Source organism: Triticum aestivum, chromosome 1B (genome assembly GCF_018294505.1).
Source record: "Triticum aestivum cultivar Chinese Spring chromosome 1B, IWGSC CS RefSeq v2.1, whole genome shotgun sequence".
Lineage (NCBI taxonomy): Eukaryota > Viridiplantae > Streptophyta > Magnoliopsida > Poales > Poaceae > Triticum > Triticum aestivum.
Window position 1 is genome coordinate 274646765 of NC_057795.1, and position 15047 is coordinate 274661811.

The 15047-nt window shown below is 44.9% G+C and overlaps 1 pseudogene; it reads left to right on the forward strand.

Moving 5' to 3' along the window:
* The first annotated feature begins 225 nt into the window (after positions 1-225).
* LOC123119265 (ABC transporter G family member 25-like) lies at positions 226-14482 on the forward strand (annotated as a pseudogene).
* Positions 14483-15047: the final 565 nt, after the last annotated feature.

Genomic DNA, 15047 nt, shown 5'->3' on the forward strand with positions numbered 1-15047 from the left:
CTTGTGGAACAGAATCCGCTCCCAGGTTCCATTATGAACAAATGAGATAGAACAAGAGTGGCTGACCCACTCTTTATTATCTTTGCCCCTGGCCGGGTCAACCGCGACTTGTAATCACTGACAGGAACCTCCCACCGGACACGCGCGCGCGTTCTTGTCGAGACTCGGACCATGTCGCCCAGCGAAAGCCCGGTCTTCCACGTAATACCCTCCCGGCGGCTAGACAATATACCCATTCCACCGTGTCAAACTCCTTCTTTCCCCCTACCTACCTGCTCAGCTCGACACCATGCTGCCAGCACGCCTCGCCGCCGTGCTGCTGCTCCCCCTAGTCCTCGCGCTGCTCCCAGCCGGCGGGCGATGCCAGCAGGGCGATGACAACCCCGGCCCCGGCGTGCGCGACCGCGCTCTGCCGCCGTCGGCCTCGTCCGCCGTCACGGCGGCGCTCATGGCCAGGATGGACACCGTCAGCCGCGAGCTCGTCGACGAGGTGCAGAGCAAGTACGGCTTCTGCATGTCCAGCGTGTACGTCTTCTCGCCCTGCGCTGCGGTCCCGGCCCAATTTTACCTCCCCTTGCTGTTCATTTCGCTGCTTGGTGTGCATATTGGTCTGTTGGTCGTGAGCTGAAAGAAAGGAGGAATTTTAATTCGTAGGAACAATGATATCGACCAGACTTTCGACTTCACCTCCGACCCGAGCTTCATTTCGGAGTGCAATGAGCAAACCCAAGGTACAAACAACATTCAAGCTAAGTCGATCGGCCACTTTTCTTGTGGTATATCTTGGAGTCTAGAGTATAAGACAGCACGAGTGTCCTTCTAGCTAGGTCAACGGTCAGGCCCAGTTTGGTCTTTATTCTTCAGTTGTCCTCTCCTGCACAAAAATAATGATGATTAGCAGTTCAACCTAAAATCGAAGAACTCCGTTGTAGCATGTTTTTTTCCAAAGAACATTTCATTCAATTGATATATCTAGGTGATACAATCGCATTGAAAGAATGCCAGCCTTTGCATAACGCGATGCACACAGCCAATAAGTCCAGCAAGCCTAAAAATAAATATCATTTTACAGCAAAAGTAAATCAGTCCAGCTTAGGATGGGGCAAATCCTATCCGAAGATTACACCGTCATCCATGTTGGGAGAAAATCCCCCTGGCTGTATGCCCCAGCTGTGTAGACGCCATAATAAAAAGGTATCTGTCCTCCGACCTCTTCATAATAGACCACGTACGGAGCCATCGTGTACAAGTATGAATAACCTGCACAAGAGATGAAACATATTTATTGTTAAAAATCACATTATTTCTGGTAAGCCACATTGTCCAACATAAGGCAGCCGCCCCCACGAGTAGATGTTCAGAAAATTGTTTATCGATGCCCCGCAACCAATTGTCGAACATGTCACGTGCACTATATGGGGGGTATACATTTAAAGTTACTTGAACTATGGCCCAGACTGCATGAGCAAACTTACACTCAAAAAATAAGTGTTTGATGGACTCATCATTTTGGCAAAAGACACATGTCTTGCTACCTTACCAGTTGCGTCGTGCCAGGTTATCTCTAATTAAGATAACCCATCTGTTTAGAAACCAGAAGAATATCTTCACTCTTAAGAGAATTTTGAGCTTCCACAATTTCTTGTTATCAACCGGAACATCAATGTGAACCATTGCATCATAGAAGCATCTGACTGAAAAGCTACCGTTCTGATGCAAATTCCATCGGAACTTGTCTGGTTCGCCTGACAGCTGGATGGCCTCCAAACGGATGAGTATTCATTCCATGCTATCAGGCGGGGCCCAAAAAGGTCCCTGCGGAAAGAAATGCCAGGGTTTTCTTGTCGCAGTACTTGTTTGATCGTGATGAATTTATGTCTGATGATCCTATACAAGCTAGGGTATTGCACCATAAGTGGAGTGGCCCCCAACCAGGTGTCTTCCCAGAATCGAACCTGAGAACCATCCCTAACCAAGAAAGTACCAAATTGGAAAAATAATTCCTTGGCCTTCATCACTCCAAAAAATGTGAATCACCTGGTTTCCAAAGAACTTGAGAAATGGATTTAGACCCCACATACTTGTTATGAATGATTTCCTGCCACACTCCATTCTCGGTGAGTAGTTTGTGTAGCCATTTACTCAGGAGAGCGATATTTTTAATCTCAAGATTCTGAATTCCAAGGCCCCTTGACTTTTAGGTCGGGATAATATACTCCGTCTAGCTAGCCGATATTTCTTGGATTCATTATCACACTACCAAAAAAATATGTGACATGATATGGCCATGATCATCTTGCGCCTTTGATCTCCATCTCCAAATTACTGTCATGATCTCTATCGTCACCGGCACGACACCATGATCTTCATCATCTTGATCTATATCAATGTGTCGTCACATGGTCGTCTCGCCAACTATTGCTCTTGCAACTATTGCTATCGCATAGCGATAAAGTAAAGCAATTATTTGGCACTTGCATCTTATGCAACAAAGAGACAATCATAGAGCTTCTGTCAGTTGCTGATAACTTCAACAAAACATGATCATCTCATACAACAACTTATATCTCATCACGTCTTGACCATATCACATCACAACATGCCCTGCAAAAACAAGTTAGACGTCCTCTACTTTGTTGTTGCAAGTTTTACGTGGCTGCTACGGGCTGAGCAAGAACCGTTCTTACCTACGCATCAAAACCACAACGATAGTTCGTCAAGTTCGTGCTGTTTTAACCTTCTCAAGGACCGGGCGTAGCCACACTCGGTTCCACTAAAGTTGGAGAAACTGACACCCGCTAGTCACCTGTGTGCAAAGCACGGCGGTAAAACCAGTCTCGCGTAAGCGTACGCGTAATGTCGGTCCGGGCCGCTTCATCCAACAATACCGCCGAACCAAAATATGACATGCTGGTAAGCAGTATGACTTATATCGCCCACAACTCACTTGTGTTCTACTCGTGCATATAACATCAACGCATAAAACCTAGGCTCTGATACCACTGTTGGAGAACGTAGTAATTTCAAAAAATTTCCTACGCACACGCAAGATCATGGTGATGGCATAGCAACAAGAGGGAAGAGTTTTCGTTCACGTACCCTCGTAGACCGTAAGCGAAAGCGTTATGACAACGCGGTTGATGTAGTCGTACGTCTTCACGATCCGACCGATCCAAGCACCGAACGTACGACACCTCCGAGTTCAGCACACGTTCAGCTCGATGACGATCCCCGGGCTCCGATCCAGCAAAGCTTCGGGGAAGAGTTTCGTCAGCACGACGGCGTGGTGGCGATGATGATGTTCTACCGGCGCAGGGCTTCGCCTAAACTCCGCGACGATATGATCGAGATGGAATATGGTGGAGGGGGGCACCGCACACGGCTAAGGAACGATCCGTAGATCAACTTGTGTGTCTATGGGGTGCCCCCTGCCCCCGTATATAAAGGAGGGAGGGGGGAGGTCGGCCGGCCCTTGTTGGGCGCGCCAGGAGGAGGAGTCCTCCTCCTAGTAGGAGTAGGACTCCTCCTTTCCTACCCCTACTAGGAGGGGAAGGAAGGGGAGAGGAGGGGAAGGAAAGAGGGGGGCGCCGCCCCCCTCCTAGTCCAATTCGGACCAGAGGGAGAGGGGGCGCGTGGCCCTTCCTGGCCGCCCCTCTCTCTTCCCACTAAGGCCCATGTGGCCCATTAACTCTCCGGGGGGGTTCCGGTAACCCTCCGGCACTCCGGTTTTCTCCGAAATTACCCGGAACACTTCCGGTGTCCGAATATAGTCGTCCAATATATCAATCTTTATGTCTCAACCATTTCGAGACTCCTCGTCATGTCCGTTATCACATCCGGGACTTCGAACAAACTTCGGTACATCAAAACTTATAAACTCATAATAAAACTGTCATCGTAACGTTAAGCGTGCGGACCCTACGGGTTCGAGAACTATGTAGACATGACCTAGAACTATTCTTGGTCAATAACCAATAGCGGGACCTGGATGCCCATACTGGTTCCTACATATTCTACGAAGATCTTTATCGGTCAAACCGCATAACAACATACGTTGTTCCCTTTGTCATCGGTATGTTACTTGCCCGAGATTCGATCGTCGGTATCCAATACCTAGTTCAATCTCGTTACCGGCAAGTCTCTTTACTTGTTCCGTAATACATCATCCCACAACTAACTTATTAGTTGCAATGCTTGCAAGGCTTAAGTGATGAGTATTACCGAGAGGGCCCAGAGATACCTCTCCGACAATCGGAGTGACAAAACCTAATCTCGAAATACGCCAACTCAACATGTACCTTTGGAGACACCTGTAGTACTCCTTTATAATCACCCAATTACGTTGTGACGTTTGGTAGCACACAAAGTGTTCCTCTAGTAAACGGGAGTTGCATATTTCTCATAGTTACAGGAACATGTATAAGTCATGAAGAAAGCAATAGCAGTATACTAAACGATCAAGTGCTAGGCTACCGGAATGGGTCAAGTCAACCACATCATTCTCCTAATGATGTGATCCCGTTAATCAAATGACAACTCTTTTGTCCATGGCTAGGAAACTTAACCATTTTTGATTCACGAGCTAGTCAAGTAGAGGCATACTAGTGACACTATGTTTGTCTATGTATTCACACATGTATCATGTTTCCGGTTAATACAATTCTAGCATGAATAATAAACATTTATCATGATATAAGGAAATAAATAATAACTTTATTATTGCCTCTAGGGCATATTTCCTTCAGTACTATAGTGGCCTTCAACTCCGATCTCTTCAACACCCATACCACCTCTCTGGCCATGAACACGGTCTCGACGACTATCCATATGCGCGCCTCTCTTGCCTCCTGGTGTGTCACTGTTGTGTATGGGCCTCAGGGACACACTAATAAACTTGCCTTTATCAACAACTCAAGGCTATCAGTCCTTCCCTGTTGCCAACATGGCTTCCCCTGTGCATGTTCAACCTTTGTACACGGCCAAGGATAAGAGCAATACGAGATCAATCCGAGGCTGGTCAATGTGTCATGTGCGGCTCTTAACATCATGGAGCTCTTTGAACAATGGTTGAATGGACATCGATTCACGTGTGTTAGTTCATGTCAACTGAGAAAATCAAGACCGGTCATATTTTCTACACCACGGACTGGGGGCTGCTCTTCCTTCAATGCCCGTTATGCTCAACCTCGAAACCACTGAGATATAACCATTGCTGATGGCCACAGACAACACATTAAGCATAAGCTCCTTTGTGTAGCTTCTATTCAACGCATCTGAATTCACCAACATTCGTGGGTGATGTGGCTGTGCGTGAGATGCAAACTCCAAATTGTTCCACATCAAGACTAATGGCCCCCGCTGTTGCAAACTGACAATGGGCAGTTCACCACCTAGGCTAGCAAACACCTTGAGCTTCACAATCACTTTTCGTCCACCATTAGGAACTCGAGAATGCTATCGAGTTCTCTAACTCGGACCTGTCGGATATCCCTAGACTTGACCTCTCTTCTCTGGACAAATCATGCTCAGATGGCGAGATCAAATTGGCGGTGCTTGTTTGATCTTCCTTCGGGGAAGGTGTCCAGACCTGACGGCTTCACCATTGATTTTTCCAGGAGGTGTTGGGAAGTGATCAAACATTAACTATAGGCGGCCATTAACTAATTCTTCGGCATGTGGGCAATCATTGCCACCAACTCAACTCACTACACATGTATGTATTGGGCATGAATTTCGCTAGCAACAAATACATCCGTTGGGATGGTCATACTATTAAGTGCTAGAAACATGACTTAATTCCGAGTCTCTTGATACCGAGAAGAACTGGCCAGATGGGTCGGCACGACACAGCCCGATCTACCCTAAATGGGCCAGGCATGACACGACCCACCCAGGCATGCCTTAACACACGACCGTGTTGGGCCTGCACTCGTGCCCCGTACCCTGGCCCAGGCACGGCCCTATGTGCCGGCACGACTCGAGTATAAATGTTTCGGGCCAGGTCCACCACGGGCTATCGGCCATCACGCCATGACCGGCCCATTTGGCTACCTTTACCGAGCTGTCGAGTGTCGACCTATTGCTCTGAAATCGCTCGTCGCGCAAAACTTTAGCGGTTCCCTCGCTCTCGAAAAGAAATAAGGTGGCCAGGAGCTCTACCATGGACGGCACTCCCGCATAGGGACAAGAAGAGAGGGGGCGGCCAGGCGCGTGACCCCTCGGGCGTGCATCCATAGAGCATCTTCAACAGCTGCGCGAAACGACGCGCGCGCGCGGGGCGTTTTGCCGCGCTCCAGCGGTGGCGGGATAATCGCGCGCGCGGGAATTGTTTGCGCGCGCGCGAAAAGGCGCCAGCTCGCGTCTCATTTTTTGCGCACCGCTTCCGGCGCGCCTATAAAGTGCGGCGCGCGCCACGCGCCTCTCCACGCCTCTTCTTCCTTCCCTCTCTGCCACGTGCCGCTCGCCACCGACGCGCCGCTCCAGCGCCCCGCCATGCCGCCGCGCCGCCGAGGAGCGTCCGGCTACCGCGGCGTCCGCCTGCGCCCCAACGGCGGCTACTACGCGGAGATACGCTCCGGCGATCTCCGGCTCGGCCTCGGCACGTACGGGACGGCGCGCGAGGCCGCCCCGCGCGTACGACGCGGCGGCGTGGCGCCTGGGCCGGCCGCGCGGCCAGATGAACTTCCAAGACGTGTACATGCTCCAGCAGGCGCTCGACGTCGCCCCGCCGCCTCGTCTGAACACGGCACAAGACCGTGCGAAGCACGCCGAGCGGCAGCGCCGCCTCCTCATCGCCCAGGAGGACGAGCGGGTCATGGCGGACTGGCACCGGCGCCACCCGGAGGACGTCGCCTACGAGCAAGCCTACTGGGCAAGGCGTCGCGAGGAGGACACGCGAAGGCGCCGCGAGGCGCAGTTGGACAGGCGTCGGCGGAAGGCGTTGGCGAACGAGCAGACCGATCTCGTTGCAGCAGGTCGTAGGACGATCTTCACCCCCGAGGATGATCGTTGGTTGGACATATGGCTATCAACCTCGGACGACACCGCCGAGGATGATAATGGTGATGATGATGATAGCGACTTAGAGTAGTTTTATATGCTATCTATTTAGTTTTTTATCGTTTGTGGTTTTTAAATTATGCAATCTATATTTTCGATGTAAAATACCTTTGTATCGTTTAAAATCCTATGCAATCTATCTAGTTTCTATGCTTTCAATTTTATGCCTATATCCTAGTTTATAGAATGAGCGCGCGCTGCAATTTTTGCGCGCCTGCTGGAGCGGCGCGCGCGCTGCATTTTAGCGCCGCGACTAGAGCTGGCGCTGCGCGCCGCGCCAAACCAGGCGATGGGCGCACGCTAAAACTATTTTTTGCGCGCGGCGCGTTGAGCGGCTGTTGGAGATGCTCGTGCTCATAGAGCTCGATGAGGGCGACCGTATCTCCCCCCGCCCCCACCCACGCGCGCGAGCCCTCCAGATCCGCAACTTCGAGCTCCTGCAGTACCGTTGGCAGCCACGAGCAGGTCCTGGAGCATGCTGCTGCTGCTCCGGTGCGGGGCAGAGGAGACCGGGGCGCAGGCGCACGTGCTGCAGCGGCAGCTGGACAAGGACTGCGCGCGGGCGGAGCAGAAGCCGTTCTGGAAGGGCGGCGGCGAGCAGAAGCCTTCTGGAAGGAGCGGCGCGCGGCGCAGCAGCAGCCGGCGGCATCGTCGCGGCTGAGCACGCCGGTCGCTAAGGGGGCGGAGGCCAGGCAGGCTGTGAACGCGAGAAAGAGGAGACGGGGATGACTCGGTCAGAGTCTGCAATTCAATACTCCCAAACAGAAAGGGACTATAATTGGTTGCTCTCTTTAGATTTCAGTTATCCAATACATGTACATCCAAACAGAAAATCTTGAATTGCATTCCATTTCAATACCTTGGTTGATTTGGTATTGCAGCTCAATTCAATTCGTTGGGCTGAATACATACATCCAAACAAAGCATAAGAGTACAACTCCTTCCGTCCTATAATATAAGATGTTATACAACCAATATACGAGTACCTTCCAAGAGGTAATACTAACATCATCCACTGGATCTAAGAGAATTATCGGCTATTGTTACTTTGGGACTATATCGCATTGCTTTGACCAGAGCCAGAATTAAAGTGCATGCCTTTAGTTCTGTTGAAAGAAAATATGTCCCATAAATATTTCCAGAATAAAACAAATGTGTTGTGTATGCAGGGAGATTGGTTGAGATGATGTGCAACAAAGCTGAAATAGAGTTATATCTCAGCAGCTTGGGAAGCAAGAGCATTGTAAGGATTAGTAGGGATTGCAATCAATTCTCATGGGCACCTGGGTGCCAATCTGGCTGGGCTTGCTCAACCCCGGAAGCCAACTCACTCGCAAACAACTCATTTGAGAACCCGGTTCTGTCCAGAGCAGAGAATTGCAGGCCATGTTGTCCAGGTTTCTTCTGCCCTCGTGGACTGACTTGCATGATGCGTAAGTGTTTCTTTCCAAACAAATTACCCTTAGACACTAACTTAATGGTGCATGCAATCAACAGCATTATATTCCTTCCCCCCAAAAAAATCACTATATTCCTCAAGTCCCAATGCATCAATCATTTTAGAATTTCTTCATCCACTTCATTTTTTGTTGGTATTCTGTATTCTCAGTGTTATGTTTACTTGCTCTAAATCCATTCTTCTTTTGTCCAGCTTGTCCTTTGGGTGCTTATTGTCCTCTTGGGACACTGAATAAAACTACCAACCTTTGTGACCCGTAAGAGTAATGAACACTGAAGATTCTTTATTTATCATGCGACACTCTTCATAAGAATTTCATAGCACATTTTGTTTCTCTATGAAAAAAAATATTAGGTATTCTTACCAAATAACTCCCGGATCAAACCAGACATGTGGCAGTGCAGATTCTTGGGCTGATGTGATTACTACCAATGATGTCTTCTGCCCTCCAGGGCACCATTGCCCAACCACTACCCAAAAACTTAACTGCAGCAAGGGGTAGTGTATTAGCCTTCTCTTTCTGTGGTACGTTGTTATCTTTATAGTGATAACTAATACCAAACTTTGTATTTTTCAGGTCCTATTGCAGGAAAGGTGCCACTGGTGAAAATAGTAAGCATCTTGTTTGTTTTACTTCTGAATTTCATCCATTGAGAAGCATGAGTTAGAATTACTAATTGAATAACCTGTGCTTTCTACTTATTGAGAAGCATCTTGTTCAAATATACTGTATATGATTTGTCAAGCTCCAAACATGACTTTTAACATTTCCTGGAATCCTAACGACTAATTTGCACCCACTTCCTTCTAGAGTTAAAATCATGTTTGGAGCTTGACAAAATGGAAGAATGGATTTAAAGCTAGATAGCCTAGAGCACTTGATTCAAACAAGTTGTGCAAGTTTACAATTGCTATGATCTACCCTTTGTATCACTTATCTAATGTAATTTTGCAGAGTGTAGATGGAAAAGCAAGTGTAAGGAGAATTCAGAAAAAGAAGAAATCGCTTTGTTTGGTGGCATACTGATTGTGAGTAGTGCAATTTGCCAATTTTCTGGACCATGACACTCATTTAGACTCATACATTTCACTAAACATTTTCTCGACAAACATAGTGCTAACTTACACCTTTTGATTTATCAAATTGTTGTCTTGTTAGAATTTGTAACAAGACAACAATTTGATAAGTCTCAGAATTACATGCAATGCTAATCCATTGCCAATGCAAGTCTTATTTCCTTTTGTGTAAATACGATCCAGTTATTTTGTTAGTATATATGATTGTTATCGCCAACGCAAGTTTATATGCTGTAAATTTCTGCATAAGTTGTGACTGTAAGGCATCCTAGTTTCTCTCTTAGGATTTTCGTAGAAACCCACACAACATAAACAGGAGCATCTAAATTGTTACCAATATCTATTTACTTAGAGCCAACGATCTTGTTCTCGTTGTTTAATGCTAGTATTTAGTAAACGATTCACTCGTGATCTTGCTTATGCAGGTTGTCTTAATTGTCATTTTACTACTGGTGTACAATTGCTCTGATCAATTCATTGCAGTTCGAGCTAAAATTTTATCGAAGTCTCGTAAAAAGGCAGCAAAGATTGCGCAAGAATCGGCAACAGCACGGAAAAGATGGAAATTAGCAAAAGAACTTGTACTAAGGCATGAGGTGGAAATGTATGATTCTTCTGCTGCACCTGAGGAATTAGCTACATCATCTGATGGGATACTACATGCTGATAAAGGTAATGGTAAGAGATCAAAAAATTGCAGAAAGCTAAATGTTCGCACTGAAAGGTTCAGACGTGCATATAGTCAGATAGACAAGGAAAGAGCTCTGCAGCTAGACAAAGACAAATTAACTCTCTCTGGAATAGTGTCTCGAGCTGCTGAAAACAGACCACAGAGGCCAATGCTTGAGGTGGCCTTCAAAGGTCTGACATTATCCATTGGGAAAAAGAAACTTCTACAATGCGTTACTGGAAAACTTTCACCAGGCAGGATAACGGCTATTATGGGTCCTTCTGGAGCAGGAAAGACCACATTTCTCAACGCTGTGTTAGGCAAAACATCAGGCTATAAGAAGGATGGATTGGTCCTTGTAAATGGAAAATCCGGATCGATGCAGTCGTATAAGAAGATAATTGGTTTTGTTCCACAAGATGACATCGTACATGGAAACCTGACGGTTGAAGAAAATCTGTGGTTTAGTGGACGCTGCAGGTACTGGATACCTAACAAAGCGCAATGCATTTGTGTCACCAAAGTATTATTTTGGCCTTACACTAAAATTTTCAATGCACAATTTTATTAGGATCAGTGACACAGCATTGCAAGACTTCAATTCGCTGCAGAATTCGACAATATTATTCTTTACAGCTTCTTCATGAAATACATTGAAAACGTTGTTTAATTTTTCAGATATAGTTTAGTTTGATTATTAAAGTGCTATATCATTTATTTACTTATTTATTCATATTCCCCCCTTCAGATACATAAATTAATTATATCTCTTTTATGGCATAAGTTCTGTGCCTAGATGGCTCCTAGTAGTTGATGCATTTCTTTGTTATGCATCTAAAAAAAGTGATATCTCCTGATTAATTTCAGCAACTCTTTTGATGATATCCTTATTGTACATTCATAACGCAATCATTTTCCTCTAACAATCACTATTCTTTTGTGAAACAGGTTAAGCAAAAGCATGTCAAAAGCTGATAAGGTTCTCATTCTTGAACGGGTTATAGGGTCACTAGGGCTCCAAGAAATCAGAAATTCCCTTGTTGGGACAGTGGAAAAGCGGGGTATTTCTGGCGGACAAAGGAAGCGTGTGAATGTTGGGATTGAAATGGTTATGGAACCATCTCTTCTGATACTAGACGAGCCAACAACAGGCTTAGATAGTGCTTCCTCTCAACAACTTCTAAGAGCTCTTCGTCATGAAGCATCCCAAGGCGTGAATGTTTGTGCAGTGATTCACCAACCAAGGTTTCCTTGTAAACTTTGAATTAATCATTCCTTTATTTCTTCCAGAAAGAATCCTTTTCTAATCTTGAGTTGAAAAGACATAGCTCGTATGAAAAGTGCTCCTGCAATTTATTGTAACAATAATTGATCGGCTCACCAATACACCAGGTCTACCTATCAGTTGGCGTTCCAAAATTTGGTAAAACAAATTCATCGACATGCGTAGTAGTAATGCCCAACTTTATACAGTGAGTCGTATAAACATGACCAGTCATTTAGTCAGGCAGTCATTTTATCCTTGTGTGACTAAAATAATCCTCTCTACACATTCTTTTCTACTTTATTAAGATGAATTTGGATCTAACATGTATTAACATTTTACGCAGCTATACTTTGTTCAATATGTTTGATGACTTTGTTCTTTTGGCAAGAGGCGGCCTTATTGCTTACCATGGGCCTATAAGTGAAGTTGAAAATTATTTCTCAGGCCTGGGGATCAAGGTTCCTGACCGTGAGAATCCTCCAGACTATTATATTGACATCTTAGAGGGAATAGCCAAGACAAAAATGAGGGGACATGCCACTCCTAAACATTTGCCACTTCTTTGGATTCTGCATAATGGATATGAAGTTCCAGAAGATATGCGGAAGGACCTCGAGGAGATCAATATGATGCACGAGTTATATACTGTAGGGTCCATTACTAGAGAACTATCTTCTGTAGAACAGACAGAGAGTAAAGATTCTGTGCACCAAAATGTCAGCCAAAGAAATGATTTACTGAATAGGAAAACACCCGGTGTACTTGCACAATACAGATACTATTTAGGGAGGTAATCCGATCTCCTTCATTTCTCTAACTTGCTTTGAGTTTGGTGAATCATTTTGTAACTCCATATCCAAATTATGTTTTCAGGGTAGCTAAGCAACGTCTACGTTAAGCTACGCAACAGGCTGTTGATTACCTGATATTGTGTATTGCTGGCATATGCATTGGAACCATCACAAAAGTAAACGATGATACACTCGGTGCAGCTTCTTATGGGTATACCATAATTGCAGTCTGTAAGTCGGCACCATGTGTTATTTTTACAAATGTCCTAAGCCATAAAATAGCAAAAAAAAAACAGAAGAAGAAATATTCTGTTCCTCTAAAGCATCTTAGATTGCAAAAATATTGAGAACCACTCCACACACACTAGGTACACTGGACTGCATAAAAAATGGCGAGAGATATTTGTAACACCTGACCTGGCCATACATGATCTATCATTTCTATAAGCTTGTATAATTTACAATATTTTTGGTCAAATAAAAATAAAAAATGATTTATCACTTCATGTGGCATCTTTACCTGCAATACATATTACTTACAATAGCATTCTTCCTGACTTTAATTTGCTTTGTGCACAGCACTGTTGTGCCAGCTTGCAGCACTGCGATCATTTTCACCAGAAAGATTGCAATACTGGAGAGAGAGAGAATCTGGCATGAGCTCTGTAGCTTACTTCCTTGCAAGAGACACTGTTGATCATTTCAACACCGTGGCTAAACCAATTGTCTTCCTCTCAACATTTTATTTCTTCAACAATCCACGGTCTACACTTCGAGATAATTATTTGGTCTTGCTTGCGTTAGTTTACTGTGTAACTGGCATAGGTTATACACTTGCAATTTGGTTTGAGCTGGGGTTAGCTCAGTTGGTAAGTAGGCAATTATCAAATACTTTACCATTCTATGGAAAATCCAAATTACAGGAGGTGATTTAGCTTAATGAACTTTGCTCTTGCAGTGTTCTGCATTGCTACCTGTGGTACTGGTCCTGGTGGGCACTGACCCAAAATTTCCACAGTTTATTAAACAATTCTGCTATCCCAAGTGGACACTAGAAGCTTTCATTATTGCTGGAGCAAAAGAGTTAGTAGTTTCTCCCTCAATGTTGTTAGTATTTCCCATTTCCTTAACCAGCAAATCGACACTGAATAGTAAAAGATGAGTTCTTGTCATTCAATTAAGCTTGTCTGCAGCACAGGCTAGGCAACATTAACTCCTACAAAAGCATATTGAGCTAATTGTTCATTCATATCTGTATATAGAAAAAAAAAATCCTGGGTTTCATAATAGCTTGAAAATGCTAAAAACTGTTTGGTGGAGTGAGAAAAATATAATATTTTCACATGCAAGTTGTTGCAGGCAATGATCACCCCGGCACATACTGAAAATTGTAACTAATCCTCTTAGTGCATATGTATTTTTATTTTTATTTGGTACTAAAGTCTGTAGAGTAAATTACTAAATATCAGCAGTTCCTCGTTCAGTTGCCCTGTACAAATTTTAGGTAACCAGGTCCCCAACTTTTATAAGTCTAGCACAAATGTTTCTTCTGTTAGTATAACAATCAAACTTAAAGGCTTTTACCCTTATCCTAACACATATTATTACGGTATTACCCTTCAGGTATTCTGGTGTATGGCTGATTACTCGATGTGGAGCACTGCTAAAAGGTGGTTATAATATCAATTATTTTGCTCTCTGCATCGGCATTATGATGCTTAATGGTGTACTCTTCCGGTTTGTTGCTCTGCTTAGTCTGTTGAAGCTAAGATAGACGTAAGTATGCACATAATTAGGTTTTTGTCAATTTTCCCTCTGCTTTCATTTTACTTAACCTGGATATGTGGATTATGAAGGTTCTTATCATCTCGCGAACTAAAGAACAAGGGTTTGTTCTCTTGAATATTCAAGATTCAACTGCTGTGGAATTTGTATATAACAATGTTATCACATTGGTAGAGTAGAGATCTCGAGAATATATGCAGATTTGTAATTATTATTCTTGTCCATAAGCTCTTGGGGGATCGGGCCTACAATGTTTGTACACTTGCTGACCTTCGTTTCTCGAATGCAAATGTAATCTCAAATTGTCCCTTTGTATTTAATTTTGCTGTATGAAAAGTGTGAAATCCAGTTCTACTAGGACAGAAAAGCAGTCTGGTCGTTTTAATACATTATCCACATTTCTCTGGAACACACACTTACCTTGGATTCTGCGGAAGGTGCAACTTTTTTTTATTGAGAAAGATCCTTTAATGTATAACAAGAAAAAAAAACACAGATATATGGCTCCTGATCTTATACCACTGTTGTGATCTTCTATTTCTAAAGGAGCAATGCTACAACTACGCACAACTTTTTCGGAAGGTGACATATAGGCTGATGTGGGCTGTTTTGATTCGTAATTAGGGGGAAGCGAGGCCCACACTGAAGCTCAGAGAGGGGGGGGGGGGGGGGGGGGGGGGGGGGGTAGTTGTGCGATAGGCGGAAAGTGTCTTACCCTCGTATGAGGGGGCGCCGTTCATGTTTATAGGCAGGGGCGCACCTCCCTGATGACAGCGCATACATGGTTGTTGAGATTACAATCTTGGAGGAGAAGTGATAAGAGAGAACTCGGTTACAGGAGATAGAGTTACATTGTAATCTACCTAGGCCCACCGAAGCTAGCAACTTAAATATCTATCCCTTATGTCACGTTACAATGTGTGCATTTAACACCCTCTG